This window comes from Phyllostomus hastatus, unplaced genomic scaffold (genome assembly GCF_019186645.2).
Source record: "Phyllostomus hastatus isolate PE091 unplaced genomic scaffold, TTU_PhHast_1.1 phas_contig_86, whole genome shotgun sequence".
NCBI lineage: Eukaryota > Metazoa > Chordata > Mammalia > Chiroptera > Phyllostomidae > Phyllostomus > Phyllostomus hastatus.
The window spans coordinates 55,267,931-55,291,683 of NW_025333977.1; positions in this window are offsets into that span (position 1 = coordinate 55,267,931).

Genomic DNA, 23,753 nt, shown 5'->3' on the forward strand with positions numbered 1-23,753 from the left:
GTAACCCTATATTAAATAGCTTTCTATCTTAAAGTCTCCTGTAATAAACCCATTGCTCCTGCTCCACCAGCTTCATCGCCAAACCATACTGCACTTGACTGCCTTCTTGGTATAGGGGTCATGATGGCAGGACTTTGCCTGCCTACAGGCTAGATGTGTCCCACAGTGTTTATATATTCATCCTTTAATCATTGCACATCTTCTATGTTTTTAACTTTTTCCAAAATAAAATATACTAGATATGTTACAAATGCATCTTGATTATATTCTCTATATATTACAAAAATTATATCTGTACTTATAAATGTTTCTTTTACTGAAGTTTGTTCTATTATGTGATTTTTCAGTTCTATTAAAGATTTCAGGGCCTTGTAACAGGATCATGGCACATACAACCTCAGAAAAGCCCTACTATCTTTGTATTCCTTAGTTTCTGTGACCTACTAGATTTAATGAAGATATTTTTTCCTGACAGTAAAGCAAATTTTTATAAGCTAAATCCATTCTAAAAAGAGTAAGATTATTGCATCCCTGCAATTATAAATTAATATTGTACTTTGATTTTTTGATAAAAGTAATCATCCTTTCCATTGTTGTTGTTGTTCTTGAAATATCACTGGTCTCTGAGAACTGTCCTCTGAAACAAGCTTTATTAGAACAGACACTAAATATTACTCCTGGAGTTGAGTCTTTGTGGATACAATCACTGACAATATATTTAAAACATGTGCTCAGAAGTAGATCTGTGATAAATACTGGCAAATTACTAGTGACTAATGCTTTTCAAGTAGTTTCATGCTGTTTAGAGTTGTAATATTTCTTGTTTCTAAAAGAAAACAGCGGTATCTTTTTAGTTCTGTATGAGTAATTCATTGCTTGAGGCCCATGTGAAATGAGCTTGCATTCCAACACTGTTCCTTGGCCAAGGTCTCAGATGTCCACCAGGAACCTTCACAGCATTTGCTTTAGGCATGCTTATGCCTTGAAGCCACTCAGGAGTTCACTGAAAGAAAAGACACTATAATTATATGTTGGAGGAATAATTAAGGAACCATTCTGCATAGATTACAATGGCAAAAAAAGCATAAAACCCTTTAAAATATTATCAAATTCAAGTCCTATACGACTAACAGTAATACTGCATTGTCAACAGTCTACAATTAATTGTTTCCTCTTTCTAATTTAAGGATTCTTTAATTATCATTGCATACAAGAAATCTGTATATTTTGTATGTACAAAAAACCAATATATTGATTTAAATAATGTAAAAGGAAATTGTTGCATACTTTTTATTTTTTATTTTATTTTTGTTCAAGTACAGTTGTCTCCATTTTCCTCCCACCACTCCCTTGCGCCCCACCCATCCTCATCTCCCACCCTTCATATTTTTTAACTAACCTTACCATGTCTGAAAATTTATGTATTCATTTTTAATCAATTTCTATCTTTCAAGCATTTATATTTTCTTCCAAACATAATGTACTGAATAACAAATGCATCTTGATTGTTTTCTTTAAACATTAAAAAATAGTTACATTTTATATAATATTTTAAGTTATATATTATACATTATTTTAATTGACTTAGCAGATACCTTTATACATATGAAATTACAGCTATCACTTTAATGGTTTAAGTTGAAGAGCACACTTTAAAGAAAATTATTACTACTTAATATGTAATAAAATTTTTAAAACATTCCAAAACCAAAGGTGTTAAGGCAATGCATTTAATACAAACTAAAATCACAGATATAAGACAACTGCTTTTTTAAATTAGGTATTAGACAATGCACAGAGTTTTTCTTTAATGAAAAAAACCTATACTTGATACCGCTAACAATAAATATTGGTTAACTGATCATAAAACTATTTTAAAAGTCAGAAATATGATTACATTCTACCATTATCACAACTTATAATCAACTTGATCTAAATCTTGATTCTATTTACAGCTGTAATAAATCCACTTAATTTTTTTTATTTATCCTCACCCTAGGACATTTTTTTAAATTGCTTTTAGAGAGGAAGGGAAAGAGGAAGGGAGAAAGAGAAACATCAGTCCAAGAGAGAAGCATCAGTTGGTTGCCTCCTGTGTGAGCCCAGACTGAGATTCACACACCCAGACTAGAGATCCTACTGCAGCCCTTCTATTATGGACAATGTTCCAACCAACCAAGCCACACAAGCCATGATGATAAATACATTTTTAATAAGTAATCCTGAAACATACACTTTACTCTGGGACTTGGCATTTATTCAAGTTGCCCTAAGCTTCATTTACTGCTCACAGTCAGGCTAATTTTGTGCTTCCATCAACCCCAATCAAAAAGATTATGGCATTGCTTCTTCAACTTCCTGTGTCTGAACTTTTTCCTACCACTTTCTTTTGGTAGAAACTGAAGTGCAGAACAGAGCAAAAGTGCTCAAGATAGATTTCCACCCTATGAAAAAAATCTCTATCAAAAACATGTTCTTTTTGGGGACTGGATGAAAGAAGGTGAATTGATTAGGCAAAATGTTTCTTTCTGAGGACTTTTTCATAGAAGGAAATAAAAAAAGTCACTCCGAGGCAAGATCAGGTGAATAGGGAGGGTGGGGCATGGGGTGATGCCGTTTTTTCATTAAAATCTGATTAATATTCAGTGCAGTGTGTGCAGGAGCTCCTGTAAATCACGCATCAAAAAGTGGACAAATGCGTTGAAAGAATTTTCATGAAACATTCACTGAAACACAGCACAACCTCTAACAACAACACTAGCTGGTACACTGATAGAGATGGGTTCCTGGAACACTCACCTAGCAGGGAAAGCTAGATACTACAAGGGGCTTCCCCTCCAGAAGATAATCTTGGGTTTTTTGGACCCCCCTTTGTGGGTGTAACCTGTGGACACAGACTACAGTGACAGTGTGGTGCTGGCCAGAGGAAAGGTGGCGTGGTAGATGGGAGGAGGAGGGCAAAGGGGAGAGAATGGGGACATCTGCAGTATTGTCAACAATAAGAATGAAGAAAAAATTTAAAACAATTAAGCATAGAAAATCAATACCTCCTGTTTTTCAACAGGAAAAAAAAAAGAAAAAAAGAAACAGGTTTCTTTCCTGGTCTTCTTTCTGAGCATCTTAATTCTATCACTGGGGTGGATTAAAGGCAACCAATTATTTCACAAAATTGTTTTTCTTCAATTCCTTTGGGGTCATGAGGGCAACCCACAACTTACCTCTTTTTGCAGGGATGGGGGAAATGGAGACAACTGAACTTAACAACAATAAAATAATGTGGAAAAAAAAGGCAAAACCATTTAAAAAAGACTAAATTATAAAATATTTAAAAGTTTTTAAATTAAAAAAACCCTCAGCCAAGGGTATGTTCATCGATTTTAGAGAAAAAGGAAGGGAGAAAGAGACAGAGGGACAGAGAAAGAGACAGAGACATCAAAGTGAGATAGAAACATCAATTTTTGCCTTCTGTACCTCCCCAACAGGGCACAGAACTACAGCCTAGGTGTGTGCCCTGATTGGGAACTGAACCCACAGTGTTTTGGTATTCAGGACAACACTTCAACTGCTACCACCAGCTGAGCCACCTGGCCAGGGCTCAAGCTGTTTTTCTTTGTTGCTCTTGTTGGTTAACTCTGCCTGGTGCTTTGTTAGATATACTGTACTTCCCAAGGGGATAAGGGTATAGGAAAAGTAGATTATAATCATGAATTTTAGTAAAATCCATCCAAACATGATTTTATAAGAATAGAAAAGTAAAAGGTAATTAAAGACAGAGTTAATTATTTTTTTTAAATTAAAGTTAAGTAAAAATATTTTGTCCACTAGCACAAAAGAATGTATTTCAAACCTAATGTTGGTAAGATATTTTTGCATTAGTGTTTTTTTTTCTTTTTTAATGAAACATTGTTCTGATTAAAGTGTTCCTTAACCAGAGCTGATGTTTTGTGTTGTATGGTGTATATTTGCGTTGTATGAGAGGTAATGTGATCCAGGAATGAAATGGAGAAGTCTCAGTGTGTTGCTCCTGCTCAGACCTTCATTTGGGGCGTGATGGGAAATTTATTACAGACTGTCAATGAAAATTGATTCCAAAATAGGTTGATCCCTCTTCTCTTAGAGAGGTGTGGTCTTGATCTAATAAGTAAGGAATGACAAACAAAAAGAAAAAATTTTAAAAAATTAATGGTTTCCCCTAGATGTTGAAAAACAATTTTGTTTAAATAAAACAAAACCCTTAGAAATACAAATTTAAGCATTTAGTGAAAATTGATAATGAGACAACTCTGTTTTTACATTCTATATTCTATATATAATCTATTATATATATATATATATATATATATATATATATATATATATATATATACTAACCTAAAAACCAGATCTTTTTTAATATTTTGCCTTAGGAAAATTAACTTTTAGTCAATCTATCCATTGATTCATTTATTCTTTCACTCAACCAATAAACACTTGAGTTCCATTATATAACTAGGAGTGAGATGTGGTACCTAGCCTAAAGTAGCTTATATCATAGTTAGGAAAACAATACTCACATGTATGTACAGTAAAGAATATATTAGGATTTACATATTGGTAATGATGTGCCTGCTATAGGTATATCACTTATTATAATAAACCTTGGAACTCCTCATAAATTAAACCCAATCTGTAAAACAGATGTTAATGGAATTGAATAAAGCTTAGGTGAGTGTCCTGGAATGATATCACCCTCTACTTCTATTAGGATCCTGGCACAAGCTTTTGGATCTTTTGAGAATTTGCTAAAAGGACTGTTTACACAAGGATGAGCATGGAGGAGAGAAAAGAGAAAAGGAAGCAACTGCCTCATGGCTGTCTTGTCCTGGGCTAGAAGTTATTAGGGAGGAAACACCTAGCAGCCCTTGGAACACAAAGATAGGCAGAAGTGGACAGGATCTAGGGTGAAAAGTCAAAGGACCCCCAAATTATCCTGTGGTAGGGATAGATAGAACATTTACAGTTTTATTCTTACAGGCAAAGGATAGGTTTCTGAGTCTCTAGATTTGTTATTGTATTTGCTGAAACTCTGTCTTGCTTTCTTTACTTTTCTTTGTGTTCTTAATATAACACCTTTTTTAGACTGGACATTTTTTCATTCTTTGAGAGTGGAAAGAGTTGAAAACTATAGTTTTTAAAGAGTTTAACTGTTCTGATAAATCCTAAATCTAGCTATAAAGAAAGATGTGGTGAGACTGTAAATACCAAGGGGGAAGGAGCCACACTTACTCACTAGTAAATATTTAGGACTTTGATTAATAACTTATATGGTCTGAGATTCTTTGCTGGTCTCCCTGTCTTGCATTTCCCTTCCCTCTCCTTGTACTAAGTATACAGAAAGAAAACCTGAGTAGCTGCATTTGCTCTTCTTTACACTCTGCCCTAGATCCCAGTATCTGGACTCCTGCAGGGAAGTCAGTCCTTGATATGTCCTCGATCTATCTTGCTGCCTCAGGCCAAGGAACCCTAGCTGAGTGGCTCACCTGGTGTGCAGCCTCCAGCTTCTTTGTGTTTTCCTTTTATTGGTTAGTGTTATCTTCCCACACCTTCATTTTTCATTTTATTTTAATATTCCTTTACATATTACCTCATGTTAGTTATCTTTCAAATACTCACATCTGAACATATTTATTGCTTAAAAACTATCAAAATTTTCCAGCATGCTGTATTTTCATTGTATGTTAATTGTCAGCATCCCCCAGTGCACTATGAGCTTCCTCAGTCTTTTTGTATCCAACATTAGAATAAGAGCAGGACCTAATTATACCCTCGGCTAGATAATAAACAAATTATTTTTAAAGTCTGAATCTTGATTATTTTATTTCTATAACTATGTGCTATCTTATAACCCCATTGTGCTCTCCCTATGTGGATGTATAATATTGAAAAAAGCAATCACTGAAAATGTTGTGAGAAATAATCTTAAAGAAATAGCTTCTCCTATTGATGTGCTTCTGGAATTTTAATCATGTTCATTATTTTAACACACAGAGGCTAAAAGACAGAAGAGTGATTTTATTTGAATGCCTGAAAGCATTAAATTTTTTTTGTTTCATAATGACTGCTTAACATTCCAATAAAATATCATGTTTCTCAGCATAATTATTAAATAGATATAAATGTACTTTATAAAGTCATGAATTTTATATTTCAAGTAAATCTCTAAACCAAGTTAAAACATTGTCAATGATGTCTGTTATTTTTTTCAAATTATATATAGGTTTATTAAAAATGTATCAGAAAGTACAGAATTCCTTATACTTTCTTACCCTGCTCCCAGTTTCCTCTATTATTAATATATTGCATACGTGAAATAATTGATGAACAAATATTCATACATTATTATTAGCTAAAGCCCATGGATTATATTATACATCACTCTTTGTGTTGTGCATTCTATGGGCTTTGACAAATGTATAATGACATGTACCCACTAATGCAGTACCACACAAAATAGTTTCACTTACCTGAACATTCCTTGTGCCCTACCCATTTCACTCCTGCCCCTGCCCCTAAAACCCTGGCAGCCACTCATCATTGTTACTGTTTCCACAGTTTGGCATTCTTTATAATGTCATACAGCTGGTATCATGCAGTATGTTTTGAGGTTTTGCATAAGTTTGAAGATCTGGATTCTGGAAATGATCCATGGCCTCACCAACATCACCCATACATACAGATTTTACTTCAAACAGGTTGAGACCACAGGACTCATCCCACACTGCAACAACTGAAGGGTGTGAGGCAAATAGAGCATGTATATCTAGAAAGCATGCACATGTTTGAAGGCCTCTTGGAACAACCCATGCTCTTTGTATACTGACAAACATACACAGACACCTGTGAAGGGACATCCATTCTAATAGGGCATTTTAAACTTAAATAGGTATGTTTCAAAAATAGGTTCATATAACTAATAGCATTGATAATTTTCTTCCTGATGTAGACAGTTGCCAGCATTATATACCTACATATACTCCCAGATGTTCACATGTATATACTCACAAATCATTTATCATTAAATAAAGATCAAAGTTATTTTTACTTAACTATTTTCCTACAACTAAGAGACAGTTTGTGGACTAGGAAAATATATATGATTTCATAATCATTGTTTTTGAGAAATATTTCTTTGATACTGCTGCATTATTAGCTATTACCCACCCTCAAATGTAAAATGCCAAATACCCATAATTTGAATGAGTACATTAGTAATTCTTCTAAATAAGTACTCCCCCATTACTAAACTTTATTTACATTCTAACACAATGTCATGATATTATAATGACTTGCTTATATGTCTGAATACGTCCAAAACTGTGAGTTTCTCAATGCAAAAAGATGGCCTATTAATTGCTGCATTAATAGTAACTAAAAATAAAAGGTAATTTTTAGAATGAATGTATAAATGATTAATGAATGAATAAATGAGTTAATAAATGAAAAAAGAAAACAATGAACTAGTCTTGAGTTCATAAACTGATTTTGAGTATTCAATTATTTGAAAAACATTTTTCAAAGCTACACATGGTCTTGAACTTATACATACATTCATGAATTGGTACATGTATATATGTTTATACACATACAGACAATATGAATTCTCACAATGTATCAGGCATTTGGATTTATGTGCAAGTTTATTGAACCTCACTTTACATATTAGGGCAGGGACTGGAGAGATCAGAAAGTTACTCCAAGGCACCTAGTCAAAAATGGACTTGCAAACTATGATTGCATAATTTCAGGTGTATAAATTTTTACCACAGAATGATTTGAGTCTAGAAAGGTTGATATTTCTCCATTAGTAGGGTACAATGATTAAAAAAAGTCTTTCTCCAAATCCTACCATTGATAATTGAATTTGAATAAATGGGAGATCAAAAAAATAATACTTCAAATACAAGTGACACAAAAATGCCCTGTAAAAATAGGTAGAATACTAACTCTCAAGAGATTTTAAAGTCTAAAAATTAATTAAAAATTAAGAAATGTGTATCAGTTTAGAATGGAAAGCAACCTATCAACATAAGTAATGTCTAAACTCGTAGAGAATTTTTTTAGTTTATTTGAACCAAACTGGGAAGCAAGATCTCAAGTGCTCTGCAGAATTAGTTTTACAGTTTCTTTTACGCATTTGAAATTAAGAAGGGGACTAAGGAAGACTGGAGAAAGCAAGGCAGGGATTGGATTACAGGAGAGATAAAAAAATAGGTACTTTTTTGAGAGTAGATCCCCCCTTTGAGGGGTATTCTGGTATTTTGGAGGTATGTTAACCTAGATGCATAAGAACAATAGATGTTGTCCTGCTCAGTTAGGAATTTATGATCAGACCACTGTGTGAGGTTACTTTCTATCAGCTTTTTCATCCATAAATCTTAAAATGATTTCTTTTGTAAAGACAATATAGAAAGTATAAAGATAATTGAGACACCAAAGACATCATTAATTTTTATGAGGTAAATGTTGAGTTGAGGACACCATAATAGCTACTGAGGAAAAAACATTCAATAGTTAGGCTTTTATTTACATGTGATATCTAGCATTTATTTTTGCTTATGGATGAACTGTATTATTTCACTGTTTTGTATCCTACACTATTAGCTGAACATCTACTATCTACCAAGATCTCTAATATGTACTGGAATATAACAGTGAGGTAAAAATAAATGTCTTCATTCTAAAAGAGTTTAAACTTTATTATTAAATCTATTCATTAGCTAAGTGACTATACAAACTTGTGATGAATATTCTAATATGGAAATATAGACAGAAAATATACATAGCAATGTAGGAAATAAAAGTGAAAGAAATAATATCCTGGGGACATAATAACAAAAGTTACTCTTTATTCTTTGTCTAAATTGAATACCCAGAATGCCCCCTTTAAGGCTTAAAGATCATCGTGGAAGATGTGTGTGTGTGAGATTGGAAGAGCCAGAAAAAATAGGTGCAGTGGGCAGATGAAGGTGACTCCATATTTAAACTAACCCTTCCTTTTCACTGAACCTGGGTCCAGTTGCCTTATTTCCCTCAGGGTTGAGGAACAACAAAGAGGTGGGGCAGACTGGAACAGAATAAAGTGCTTGGCCTTTTTGGCTCCAAGCCTGCTTTGTTGAACAACTTTGCATAGTTTTGCATACAGACATAATAGCCATCAGAGGAATTCTGCTTGCAGCTTGAGTTTTACAAAAATAGCTGCTTATCAGAAAATACAACTACCATGGAGATAAGGGAAGTATGTATTGTCTATCGAAGATTTGCAGAAAGTCATAACTGTACTCACATCAACAAAAGTTAACAGACTAAGTGCAATTTTCTTTAGACCCTGCTGACACCCAAATGTCTGTGGTCTTCAATCACCTCTTGCTTCTCCTATATCTCCTTCCTTTGATGTAAACAAAGTCTGAACTCTGTACTTTCTTAAGTTGAATTTGAGGCATCACTAGGTCTCCCACGTTTTCCATTGGCACCTTCTTTATTAATAAACCTTCCTCAAAAAAAAGTGGGAGAAATAACACAGTTTAGGAATCAGAAAAAAGTCACTTGGTGGAGCAAATGTTCAAGCTGAAATTTGTAAGACTTTCCATGAGTCACATGTTATTAGATATCACACTAACATAACTAGACTTATGATTGTATAAGTCTGATCTGCCTCTCTATCAAAACCTAAAGTTAATCACTATAGCATCAGTGCAGTGTCAGTTATCTTCTAAGCAGTAAACTTTGTTTAAGGCAGAAATCATGAAGCAGAGAGTTTCAGAATGTAGTCATGTTTCTCCTTTTTTCTCCCAGCCTGTGTTTGTTCTTCCCTGAATGAACTCTGAAGACCCCATTTTCTTCTCCCCAACAAATATGCATTATTTGCTCTGAACTACAGAAACTGTCTGTTAAATGAGATTCAGTAAAATTGATTGCTTTGTCTGTGCCCATGTATAAAACAAAAAGAAGGAATCTCTCCCCTGCTGCATCTCTATCATATTCAAGGCTATGCTCTACTTGTCTGTTTGTCTATCTATCTATCTATCTATCTATCTATCTATCTATCTATCTATCTATCTATAATCTATCTCTCTATCTCTCTATCTCTCTCTATCATCTATCTATAAATCTATCTACCTATCTGGCACATACATATCTACCTACTTACTTGTCTTTACTTATCTACCTAGCTACTTATTGAGGGGGTAAGGAGAATTATACAAAGGTGATAGATGGACTCCATAGGAAAGGAGAATGGCAGGGTAAGCCAGTGAGGCATGTATTGATCTAACAGTGCCTTGACTTGGTACTATATTGCTTACCAAGTTAAGGCACTGTTAGGTTCTCTCTAAGTGTGTTGTAAGTAAATATAAATGGTTGTATTTTTTATTCATTTTATTAATTCTCAGAAAACAGCCCCCCATGTATTCAACTTTTATATCTATATTATTGTGTATATATATGCATATGTATATGTGTATATATATATATATACATACATGTATGCAAAATTGTATATATACACATATATGTGTGTGTATAAAATTGTGTGTGTGTATGTATATATATACACATACACACACAATTTTGTAAATCACCTGTTAATCAATAACTTAATGCTTTTTAAAAATGAAATGGCTGAGGTGGTAGAACTGACTTTATCTATGCCATAGATTCTATGGCATCAAAACACAGTCATGCTAAGTATGCAAGGTTATACTAGGGTAGGAGACATGATTGCAGTCCAGTCCAACATAACATACCATTCAGCCTATATTATTAAGTTCTTGACTGTTTCAGATATACCCTTTCAGACACATGATTTTTGTCATTTACCAAAAATATACTTCAGAAAAACTATGTTCATTTTGGTATGAACAGCAGTGTTCATCATTAATCCATATATCCTGAGGCTGAATAAATTATTGATTGCATTATTATAGCAGTCTTTTTTGGGCTAATCTTTGCCATCCCTGTTATCTCTTTGTATTTTACCTGATTGACAGTTTTGTTGGTACATTATAAGCATAGGTAATTTTCATCACAATCACTTCATGCATTGATAACATTTTCTAAAAATAGCATTGTTAATCCATGATGAGAACAAAACCCTTAGGAAGAAGAGAAAATGAAATAACTACAGTGCTTTAGTTTTTTGAAATGTAGTCAGAGAACAAAAACTTTTTCTTAAACATTTTAACACGAGGATTTAAATCTTATATAATTAGATAAAAATTTTTATCTTCTACATAATTTATGGAAACATCTAATGTAAGTACTTCCTTTGTATGTATATGTGCTATGAAAAGTAATATATTATTCATTCTTCTTGCAATTCTGCTATACAGAAACAAATGTTATATAGAGATGATAAAAAACAAATATGGAAAAAGGAGTAAAAACAAATTAAATTTGACAATGCTGGTATATGAGTTTTGGGTTCACTCATGTCTTCATTTTATATAGTCAATATTATGTTAGAACCCCATTATCACCAGTGATGGATTCCAATAACTTCTTCACATATGATATAACTTTCAGATTTTTCTCACTTCTACTTTTCTTATTTTTATTTTGGAAACTAACCTTTTGTAAAGACATTGTTTTTTATATGTTACTCTCCTACTAAAGAATATTTAACCCTTAACTATCAAATTAAAATACATCAAATAGTAACTCCACTCTATATACTTATTGAATTTATTTTCTCATGCAATTTTCCCCAAGAAACCAAGTTTCTATGTTTCACCTATTCTTGTCTATTATGTTCTATCTGCAGTGTCTTATCTTTAGGGTAAATATGTATATTTTCCTTTTTTGGCTCAACAGAAACAAACTATATAATAATAATGACTTAAATGCAGTCAACTACTTTTACTTTCAAAACAACATAATACCTACACATTTTGCAAATTAAATACATTATTCAGTGAGTAAGGTTCAAAACATTTAATTCTTTATCCATTTCTTCAATTTCAATAAATAATTAGAATAACTGTGTGGCAGATAATGCATAGGTCACAATTTATGGTCCATAATTGGTTGAATTTGTATATTTAGTTTGAAATCAAATTTGGCTTATCGATTAGTGCAGGGGTGTCAAACTCATTTTCACTGGGGGCTGCATCAGCCTCGCTGTTGCCTTCAAAGCGCTGAATGTAATTTTAGGACTGTATAAATGTAACTACTGCTTAACTAGGGGCAAGGAGCTTGGCTCTGCCACTGGGCCTGATTAAACAAGGTGGGGGGCTGGATTTTGCCCACGGGACTTGTGTTTGCCATCTGTGGATAAGTGTACATCAAAATGCCCTATGTAAAATGGACTCAACATATAAACTTTAGCTCATCTGTACTTCTAGCAATGTTGAATTCAATTAATCCATTAAAACATAACTGCTGTTATTTTTTGTTTTATAATGTGTGCATATATTGAGTTTGGTTAGAAGAAATGATGGATTAGATAAAGACAGTGATGTTAAAAATAAATAGAATAAACAAGAGAAAAGAAGAGGAAGGAAGGGAGGGAGGAAGGAAGGAAGGAAGGAGAGGGGGAAGAGGGAAATCACCTGGGCTGTGCTCTCAAATATTTAAAATCTCATTAGTTATCTAAGGATGAACTAGGATAGGGCTGCACCATAAATTAAATGGGTGCTGAAGGTCTGCAATTCTTCCCAGACTCTTCACAGAGTCTTTAGGCTAAAGTGAATGATCAACACAGCCCAGCTGAGGAAGTTCCTTGGGACCCAGAACTAGGACCAATTTTATGGGGAAAGAGTTACACCAGAATTCGAGTTTACTTATTAACATGCTGGGTAATTCTCTGCTGAAAAATTTACATACCTGATGTTCTAGTCTTGATGAGTCATGCAGGATACTAGAAAAAAAATTACAAGTTGATATTTATCAAATTTTAGAACATATATATGGATAATATTACTTTAGGAAACCAGAAAAAAAGCAATGTCCTTTTATTTCCCCTTTTATTGGGTTATAAATTAGTTGTTAGAAATATAATGTTTGGATTAGTAGGCATAATTAATAAAATATTTTAATAATATGTTTTAAAGGACTTTTCAAATGCCTCGTTTCAGACTGGAATAGTGGAAAAGCTGAACTTTGAAGACATACAAATACAGATTCAAATATTAGATGTCACTTAAGTTTGAGGTTAATTAATTAATCTCTTTAATCTTCATTTTTCCCATCAGCAGAATTTAAGTCATGTGCTTCTTAGGATAGCTTTGTGAATTGAATAGGCAGTCTTTATACCCCTTGTGAAAGGCTTAGTACAGGGCTTGAACCATAGTAAGTGCTAAAGAACAGTGACTGATAGGTGATGATGGTGATGATGATTAATGACAATCAAGAAGAATAGCATGATAATAAAATGACAAAGACTGGCACTAAAAATATTGAACAAATACTAGTGTGCTTTCTTTAGAAAACGTCATTTATATTTGACTTAATGAAAGATTATAAAGTGTTACAAATAGAAATAGGAGCCATGCCTGGGGTCCATTCAGAAGTTTAGTGAGTAGATTTTGAATTCACCCAATGGAATAATATCATGGGGAAGGAATTACATAATAATTTTTGGATTTTTTGGAACTAAATTCAATCTAAGTGGTGGTGGTATGGATAAGGAAGAAGGAAGAAGGAAGAGACTCAGATTTGGTAACCAGAAAAAGAAGATGTAAATAAAATAGGCAACAATATAAAAAACAGTAAGTTGATTTAACTAATTCCCCTAAACAATTTTTTACTTTCCACCTACCACCTTTTTAATGAACCAGAAATTTATCCCGTGGAACCTTAAAGTATCAGTAATCACATGATTATATAGTAAAGTATAGAAAGCAATAATGATAATTTGGTAATATAAAATTAAACTGTCTTTGAATAATCTTGGTGATTTTAATGATTTTAAAATATACTTAAACTACTTAAAATAAATGTTGAATAATACCTTCAAAATAATATCTTCATGTTCTCTCATCTTCTAATCTTTGTGTTTCTTTGAAGAAATGTTTGCTCTAATGCATAAAGGTATTTTTTAACCAGGTTCGTTTTGTTATACTGTAAGAATGAGCTTTCCTGGAGGAAACCCTACAGATTACATGCTTTGATATTGAACATTTATTTCTTGAAAGGCAGGCAAGAATATAAAAGTAATCAGTGCCTCCCTTTTAAATAATTAGGTGATTGTTCTAATGTCTGATGTAGGAAATAAGCCTGATCTGTTTTAGACTTAAAAAATAAGATGGAAAGGCTCTTTTAATTACTCTTATTTTGTTATTTTTAAGTAGAATTTTTTATAGATATGTAGAAGTCTTACATTACTAAAACATCTCAAAAATCCTGAACAAAAGGGACTTCAGAAGGTGGGGGATTTAAAAAAAATAGCACTTACTACTATTTTATCCTTGAAATTAAAGGAAAAGTCCTTTTTCACTTTACATTTTGGTAATGTGAAAACTGACTAAATGACATGTGTACCCCTACCCCCTCATAAACACACATCTGTCATCTGTGTATAACCGAGGTCTGCTTTGTGTCTGTGCACAAAGTATCCAGCCATGTACTATGAAAAATAGAGACATGTATTGAAGAGGACACAAGATAGAAGAAACATTGTATATAAGATGATGATGCCTCAGTCCCCTTCAAAGTAGCTACCTTGGGACCTCACATAGTTCTCCCAGTCACCATCAGCTTCCCCATTGTATTTTCCTGAATCTCATTAACAGTCTGAAATCTCTTGCCTTTCAAAGCTGATTTTAGTTTTGGGAAAAGCCAGAAGTCATAGGGCACTGAATCTGGGTTATACATGGGCTGAGTCACCTGGGTGATTTGATGTTTCATCAAAGAACACTGCACAGAGATGTGATGCATGAGTGAATGCATTGTCATGATGAAGCTATCAACCACCAGTTGCCCATAGCTGCAATGTTCTGATCAACCAAGTGGTTTCCATGGAGGAATGTTCAAGCTTAAAGCAAAATCTGATGCAGATTCACTGCTCTACTCAGTCTTTTGGAATGGATGGCCACACTGTACACATGCTCACTCAACAGTGTCTACCAACCCCACTGACTAGTAAAATGAAGTCGTCATTGTTCATGCATGGGTACTCCAGTCCACTCTCCTGAACTGCCAGGTTACATTGATGTCATATAAGCCATTCTTGTTATATTAACAATGGATGGACTTTTTCAAGACAGACCTCATATGATACTGCTATACTATATTAGTATAAAAAATATGCAACTATATTAATGTACATGTGTGCCTGTGTTTATATTTCTCTTTCCATGGCTCTGTCAGGAATAATCAATTAAATTATATTTAATTATTTTGATAAGACTATTTAATAGTAGTTTAAAAGTATTATAAAATATTATAAAATCATTATAAATAAAAGTATTATAAAATAATTTACATGTACCAAAGAATATCTGCCAAAGAGATAATAACATTTAATTTGGATGACCTTTTAAAAAAAGTTATTGTGTTCTTTTTAAAAAAACTTTTGGATCCTAATTTGATACTGCACATTGGAAAATAACATCCTTAATTATTAAGAAAATTACCAAAAGGGACAAAATTATCTACTTTTGAAAATTTGAAGAGTAACCTAAAGTCAAATGTACAGATTTTTTTCAGAATAAATTTTCTTCAATAAGCATTTGATATATTTAATAAGTTTCAAAATTATTTATAAATGTTAGATGATGTACCTAGTTGGGGTGAACTTATTCTTTAGGTTTTGTAACTTTATTAAATTTGTCTGTGTGACATTGGTTAATAAATTATATGGGTTTCAATTGTACAATTCTAGATGGTGTGTTTAGCACTGAAAGTTGTCTCTTTTTGTCACTGTGTGTTTAATCCCCTTGACCCCTTTACTAACCCATCACCTCCCTTTCCTGTGGTAACCACCATACTGTTGCCTGTCTGTAAGTTTTTTTATTTGTCTTGTTTGTTTGCTGCTTTCAGTTTTATATCCCACACGTGGGAGAAATCATATGCTTCTTGACTTTTTCCATGTGAATTATTTGGATTTTCATGATATTCTCAATGTTGTGACATTGGCAGTATTTCATCTTTTCTCAGGGCCAAATAGTTTTTCTTTGTACATCTGTACCAGCTCTTCTTTAGCTGATCATCTATAGAAGATTATAGATGAACACTTTGGTTGTTTCCTTGTCTTGACTGCCATGTATAATGCTTTACTGAATGTAAGAGTATGTATATCTAATGAATAAATGTTTTAACATTTTTTAGGTAGATACCAAGAAGAGGGGTTGCTGGATCATATGGTAATTGTATTCTTAATTTTTCCATACTGTTTTTCATAGTGGCTCTACCAATTTATATGCCCACCAGCAGTGTATAAGGGTTCCTTTTCTCCACAACCTCTCCAACAGTTGCTATTATTTATCTGTTAATAATACTCATTCTAACACGTGTGAGGTTGTATCTCCTGGTTTTGATTTACATTTCTCTGACAACTAGTGAAATTGATTATCTGTCTATAAATCTGTTGTCTGTATGTATGTTTTCCTGGGAGAAGGGCTTATTCAGGCCTTCAGCCCAGGTTTTAATTCAATTGTTTATTTTTTTGTTGTTATGTTGTATTGGTTCTTTATGTATTTTGGATATTAACCATAATCAGAGGCATGGTTTTCAATTATCTTCTCTCATTTAGTTGTTTGCCTTTTTTGTTGTTGATGGTTTCTTTTTCTATGCAAAAGCTTTTCAGTTTGATGTCATCCCATTCATTTACATATTTTTGTTTTAACTTTTGTTGCCTTGAGGTCAAATTCATAAATTCCTCTCTAAACCAATGGGACCTATGTTTTCTTTTATGTATTTTGTTGTTTGAGGTCATATAGTTAGGTCTTTGACCCATTTTGAATTGATTTTTGTGTATAGTGACAAATTATCAGTCTAGTTTCATTTTTTGCTTGTGGCTTTCTAATTTTCCCAGCTCCATTTATTGAAGAGGTTTTCTTTTCACCATTGTATGTTTTTGGCTCTTTTGTTGAAAACTATTTACCCATGTAAATGTGGGCTTATTTCTGGGCTTTTGATTCTGTTCCATTGGTATACATGTCTGTTTTTTCTGCCAATACAATGCTGCTTTGCTTGTTGCTTTTTAGTTTAATTTGATACTTCTGGTTTTGTTCTTTTTTTCTCAGAATTGTTTTGGTTATTGGGATCTTATGTAGTTCCATACAAATCTGATAATTTTTTGTTCTATTTCTTTTAAAAAATCTTTAGTTTTTTAATATCTGAGTTCCTCCTTATAATATAAATACATTTGTACTACAATTCAATTGGCTTTCTTTCTTACTTTTTTGATGTAATGATGCTGTCTGAATATATATATAGAATTTTGATTAAAGTAATTAATACTATGTGATAACCTATTGTTTACAAGATATTGTCTAAGAAATAAAAAAGAATGAAACAAATACAAGGTTTTAGACATGAAAGTGTGCATATTTAATGGTTGAAAGACATTTAAATTAATCAATTTTAATAGAACATAAAATGTAATAATTAAATTGTGAATGTTATTTTATAGGAATTAATAAACTGTAATTCATTTTGTTTCTTAATACTTTGTTATATATTATCCTTTATAATCTTAGATCATTTTGCTACTCACCATTTCTATATTATTCAATACTAATTTATTTATGATAAAGAATCTTACTTTTTGTTGTGTCTTCATACTATTGGTAGTGAATGCTGGATTAATGTAAAAGTAATTAAATAATTTATAGCAATATAACATTCACATCATATATTCTTGCTATATTAAGGAAAATATTTTTATGAATGTGTTTGATCAATCTATTTTAAAATTAAAGAATTAAACATTTTAGGTGGGGAGGGGGAGGGGGAGGCAGAAAACAGTACTTGAATAATAGTAAAAAATGTTAAAAAAGAATTAAACATTTTAACAAAATGTTGCTATTTTGGTAGCAATACGTTTATTTTAAATGAGAACATTGGAACAGATAGGTGGAAATTAAATACTGTGTGAAACCTATAGGATAAATTATTATTTTTTAAAATCTCTATTTTACAACAATACAAATGTCAATATCTGGCACAATGTTTTAATTCTCTTTGTTTTTAGTATCTTTTATGTCATTCCTATAATGTGTATATAAGTTTTCACTCAGTAACCAGAAATTTATTGCTTGCAAATGTGCAAAGTATCATGCTAGCCATTGGGTAATCTGATGATAATCAGGTAAAACCTCATCATTAAAAAATTTATAAATTAGTGAGAGAGACTGTCAATAAACAGGCCATCGCAAAACTAAAGGATACAATGTACACATGCAATGCAGGAATTATAGAAGAGAAATCAATCCTCAGCAGATGTCTAAGAGAGAGAACACTTTTCAGGTGGAGGAGGAATCTTGAGTACTGCCAGGGAATATAAAATAAGGTAAAAGAATGGTGTTGAGGAGACAAGACAAAGTGATGAGGGAAGTAATATGTCTGTAGATTCAGAATAAAAAGAAAGTGAACATTGAAAGGGCACTGCAATTAGAATTATAGTATGTTAAAATTAAGCAAATGTTTAAGAAAAAGAAATTTAAGAACATCTTTGGAAGTTATCCTGAAAACAATGCAGAACCTTGGAAAGGTTGCAAGAAGAAAGTGAGGACCAGGCTTCTGTCCTAGAGAGGTCAGCAGTGATAAAGAGTGAGCATTCATATGTGAACATGACTATGTTAGCAGCATTCTGATTTATTGTCAGAGTACATTTTGCTTGCTGGATGTTTTAGATAAAAGAAAAATATATTGCCTTGAAATGTAGTGTTCTCTATACCCTAGTAAAACATGAGCTTCCTCAGGATGGAGGCCATAACTTTGATTACACACATAGTATTTTACATAATGAGATATTAATGACCAGACTTTGAATTGACTGGCAGCTACATGCTTGTTTGGGGATCTTAGGATGCCTGCTGGATGACGTGGAATGCAGTGGAATGCAGGTTTAATGAGAAATGGTCTATGTGCATGCCGCTGCTCTTTTGCTTCAGCAACAGTCAGTTTCACTGACTTCTGTTTCAACCTTTAAAAAAAAAAACTAGACTAAACAAACATTAATTACAGTCATCTCAGTAAGATAAGAAGATGAATTGAGTTTTCTACTTCTACAGAACAGTATCTAAGTGGTAAAGTATTTTTCCCTGGTCTCTTTTAAGGAGGGTTATTTTCTGGCAGTCCAATGCTACCAAGAAATTGGTAGTGTTTATTGCTTGTCTCTAATGGAAATTATATTTTATGGGGAATTGAGATTGATTACCCTTATCTTGACAAGTAAAGATTGAAGGCATAGACTATGGAGTTGTGTACAGTCTCAACAGCAAAGAGGGAATATTTAACACCTTAGATACTAGGTTTTAAGACCAGGATGATAGAGACAGTTTATTTGATACAAATAAATATAATTTTAAAAATAACCTTATTTAAGACCTATATAGTGAATTACTAAACAATTTAAGTTTTTTCTCAAAGCAAAAATTCCCACTTTACTGATGAAAACAAAATCTAGTTTGTACTTAATTTTATTTTTTTATTAAAAAGAGTAAGGGAAGAAGTAGGACAAATGTGGGGTGAAATTACTTTGTACTTATTATGAGAAATTTAACCATATATTTTTGTGTTTCTGCTGTAGAAGTACTAAGGAATTTAAAATGATACTGTTCTCTATAAAATATATTTCTCAATCCTCACCCTTACCTTATGGTTCTGGAAATTAAAAAAATATATATTTTCTGATAATATAAAATATTGTTTTAATAATATAGTTTGTATAAAATATAAATTTAGTTGTATCTATAAAATCACCTATGCACATAATGAGCTACCTGTGTTCCCTGTATTGTGTTCATTGCCAACAGCTTAAAAAAATGATTACAACCCTGGCTGGTATGGCTCAATGGATCGAGTGCCAGCCTGGGAATCAAAGGGTTGCTGGTGCAATTCTCAGTCAGGGAACATGTCTGGGTAGAGGGGCCAGGTCCCCAGTAGGGGGCACATAAGAGGCAACCACACATTGATGTTTCTCTCCCTGTCTTTCTCTCTCCCTACCCCTCTCTCTAAAAATAAATAAATAAAATATTTTAAAAAATGATTACAAATAACTAAGATCCAGTTATAAGATCTGCGGATGCAATGTACTATCTGGTAACTATTACTTAGAATATCATATTATACATTTGAATGTTTTTATGAGAGTAGATCTTAAAAGCATTCATCACAGAAAAAAAGTAAGACATGAGGTGATAGATGTTAGCTAAAGTTATTGAAGTAATTACATAATAGAAATACATATCAATTCTTTGTTTTCCATATTAAATTAATAGAATGTTACATGCCAATTATGTATCAATAAAACCAAAAAATAAAAAATAATAACTAAGATCTGAACATTATATCTTATTTCTAATTTGGAAGCCAAATTTTAAAAATTTATGAGATTATATAAATACATATTTAATAATATTGCTGTTGAATGTCATTATATTGTTTCATTGTTTTAATGTCAGGGCACCTGGGAATTAAATTCAATGCTGAACTTTGAAGAATATAAATAGAGATAATTTTGAATGGACTGGTTATAGATCTCATGATCTAGAGGCATAGATAAAGGCTCATCTTTTTGAAAATATTTTCATACTATCACTTGATATTTCACTATTCAAGAAACATTTCTTGCATTTTAAAAAGTGTTTGCATCTAGACTATAAAGGAAACCCTAGCATTTTATAACCATTAATATTATCACTGTTATCTGGTTATCATCTTGCATTCTAGCTGACGACTAGTATCTAATGCATGGTATATTGTGATGCAGTGAACCTGATGCATGAAATGTTGCTCAAAGAGGGTTGCCCTGGTTAGACTCTGTGCACACACAATGTGACAAGGAAAACTGACTCTCCCAGGCAGGATGAAAACAAGGGCTGTGAGGTAGGTAGGTCAAGGGAGATGTGTGGGCATGGAAGAGGACAGTGATTGGGCTTATTTAATGATTTGCATAAGGCAGGGGTCAACCTTATGTAGCAGGAAGCATGTTCTCATCATTGGTATTAGAAGTGATCTATAATATTCAGTTAATTTGCTTTACTTGTTAAATAAGACTGTTTCCTGAGTCATCACTGCAAACAGAATCCTTGAATGTATAATATATAGAGTCATAGAGAAAAGTGAACCTGTGGGAGATCATTTAGGCTAATAGCATTTTATCTGGAAGATCAATGTACAAATCTCTTTGAATTTAAATTATTGACCATCTTTATGTTATTAAATATTTATACATTGTCTAAAGGGGAAGTTTAGTGACCATTTGTACAATTCAAACTAAAGATAATTTAATTATACAATATGATATCCACCAGATCCTAAAAACAACTTTTATGTGAAATACATAGGTATTTTCAAAATAGAAGAAAATACAGTTTTACTATTTTACTATGCAATGACAGTTTGAAATTCACTTTACTTTGTAGTGTATTATTGAATACTATATTAGTTAACAAGATTTTTATATTGAAAAGGAAAAATGTATGTTATCTTTCACAGAACTTCATAGAAAATTTGTCACAAGTTATTTTTAATTGAAGTTTAAAAACAACTTTAAACTGTTTAAATGTTGATGACATAATTTTAATAGATTTACATGCTTTGTAGATATAATCTTTGTACAGTCTGGTAGCAAGTAGCAAAACTAGATTTTGAGAGCAATACATAGGTTAATTTAGTACAAATATGCTACTTCAAATTTCACATTTGTAAAATGTACTCACTAAATATTTATTGAATGAAAGTATATGTTACTGCTAATTGAAAATATTTTATCAGATATCATTACATGTGAATTATCAACACTAAATAGTAGCATCAAAGCACTAAGATCATAATCATCTAACAGAAAAGCAGTATGTGATTTTATCATGATTGTCAGAGTTTATGGGATTAAACATTTCATCCTTTATTTGAGTTACCCCTTCAGAGCCTGATTATTCCTTACTTTCATTTATGAATCTGAGTAAGTATAGTACTTACCCTGTAGCTACTGCATATTTGACTTTATTCATCACCGCTGCTTACGATTATTTGGCTCTGAGGATAAAATACATCCCCTTCGGTAGGCTCTTTCTTTTACTTTGTGAATGCACTGGCCCCTTTGACCTTCTCTTACTGATCAGGGGACACAGTTATAAGTTACAGATTGAGAGCAATTTTTTATTTCTTTGATGTTTTCAAAGCGACTGAATAATTTCATGCTGATTTTAAAGTAGCTGGAGGTAAAGAATCTTTTAAGATATGTGAATGAAAAGGTGTGAGATGGATGATGAATATTGTTTCTTGTTAAGAATGTATCTTGCTACCCCTGTTTACAACAGTTCTGTCCTAAGAAATATTGTCAGCTAAAAGATTCTTGGACAGAATGGATGGAACTGGAGAGCATTATGCTAAGTGAAATAAGCCAGGTGGTGAAAGACAAATACCATATGATCTCACCATTAACAGGAACCTAATCAACAAATGAACAAGCAAGCAAAGTAGAGCCAAAGACATTGAAATTGAGAACAGGCTGACAGTGATCAGAAGGGAGAGAGGAGGGGACAAAGGGGGAAAAGGGTGAAGGGTTTACAGGAACAATTATAAAGGACATATGGACAACAAGTGGGGGTGGAAATGGGGGAGGGAGGTGGGGAGAGCTGGGGTTGTGGGGAAGGGTGTGAGGAAAAGACAGAAAATTGTACTGGCAGAACAATTAAAAATTATAATAACAATATAAAAAGATTCTTGGAATTTTAAATAGAAATCCCTAATAAGATTTGTCATAAAAATTACATGTTATACTATGAATCAGTACAGATCAATGATATCGATACCATAGTTAGTGTTTTTCATGTAGAAAGTCACATTGAAATGCAAACAAGCAAAGGCAATGTGTAAATGCAATATTTGCAACAAGGAGTAGAGAGTAACTAACAAACTCCTTCAAAAAGACTCAGACAGATATTCCAATTCTCCTTCTTTGGGTTAGTTTGGAAGGTCATTTAATCTTTAAAGTTCGGTGTATTCTGTACAGTGCTTTCAATCACACCAACTTCATAATTGTTGTAAAGGGAGAATACCATACTATACTCCAAGCACTGCATAGTGCTTGGCACACAGTAGGTGCTCATTGAATGACTACTTTCTCATGCTTCTCTATTTTAATCTGTATCTGGTGATCCAAAACTTTTCAGTATTTTAAATCCGTCTTTAGATATACCATTTTGTAATGTTTTTTCCTTCTTTCCTTGAGAAAGATTGATTTATATTTAAATTAAAGTGAATATAAGCTATTTTATTTTGACCATGCTTTCCAAGGCATCCCAGAACAAGGCCTAGAACACTTGCCAGAGCTGTTGAAATAGATTCAAGAGCTGTTGGTGTTAATGGGTTGTGAAATACTGACCTATAAAACTCAAACGACAGTTTTTGGTTCCTTTTGCTTTTACATTCCACCCCCACATCCGTATTCATTTACTGCTGCAATTGCGTTAAAAAGTGAATCTAAATTCACTCCATGCAGCTCATTTTTCTGAATAAATAAATTTTACTATAAGTGCCCCTTTTATCTGCATTTCATTAGTAATTATGTTAAGACTTTAAAATAAAATACCATACATTTTAACTCT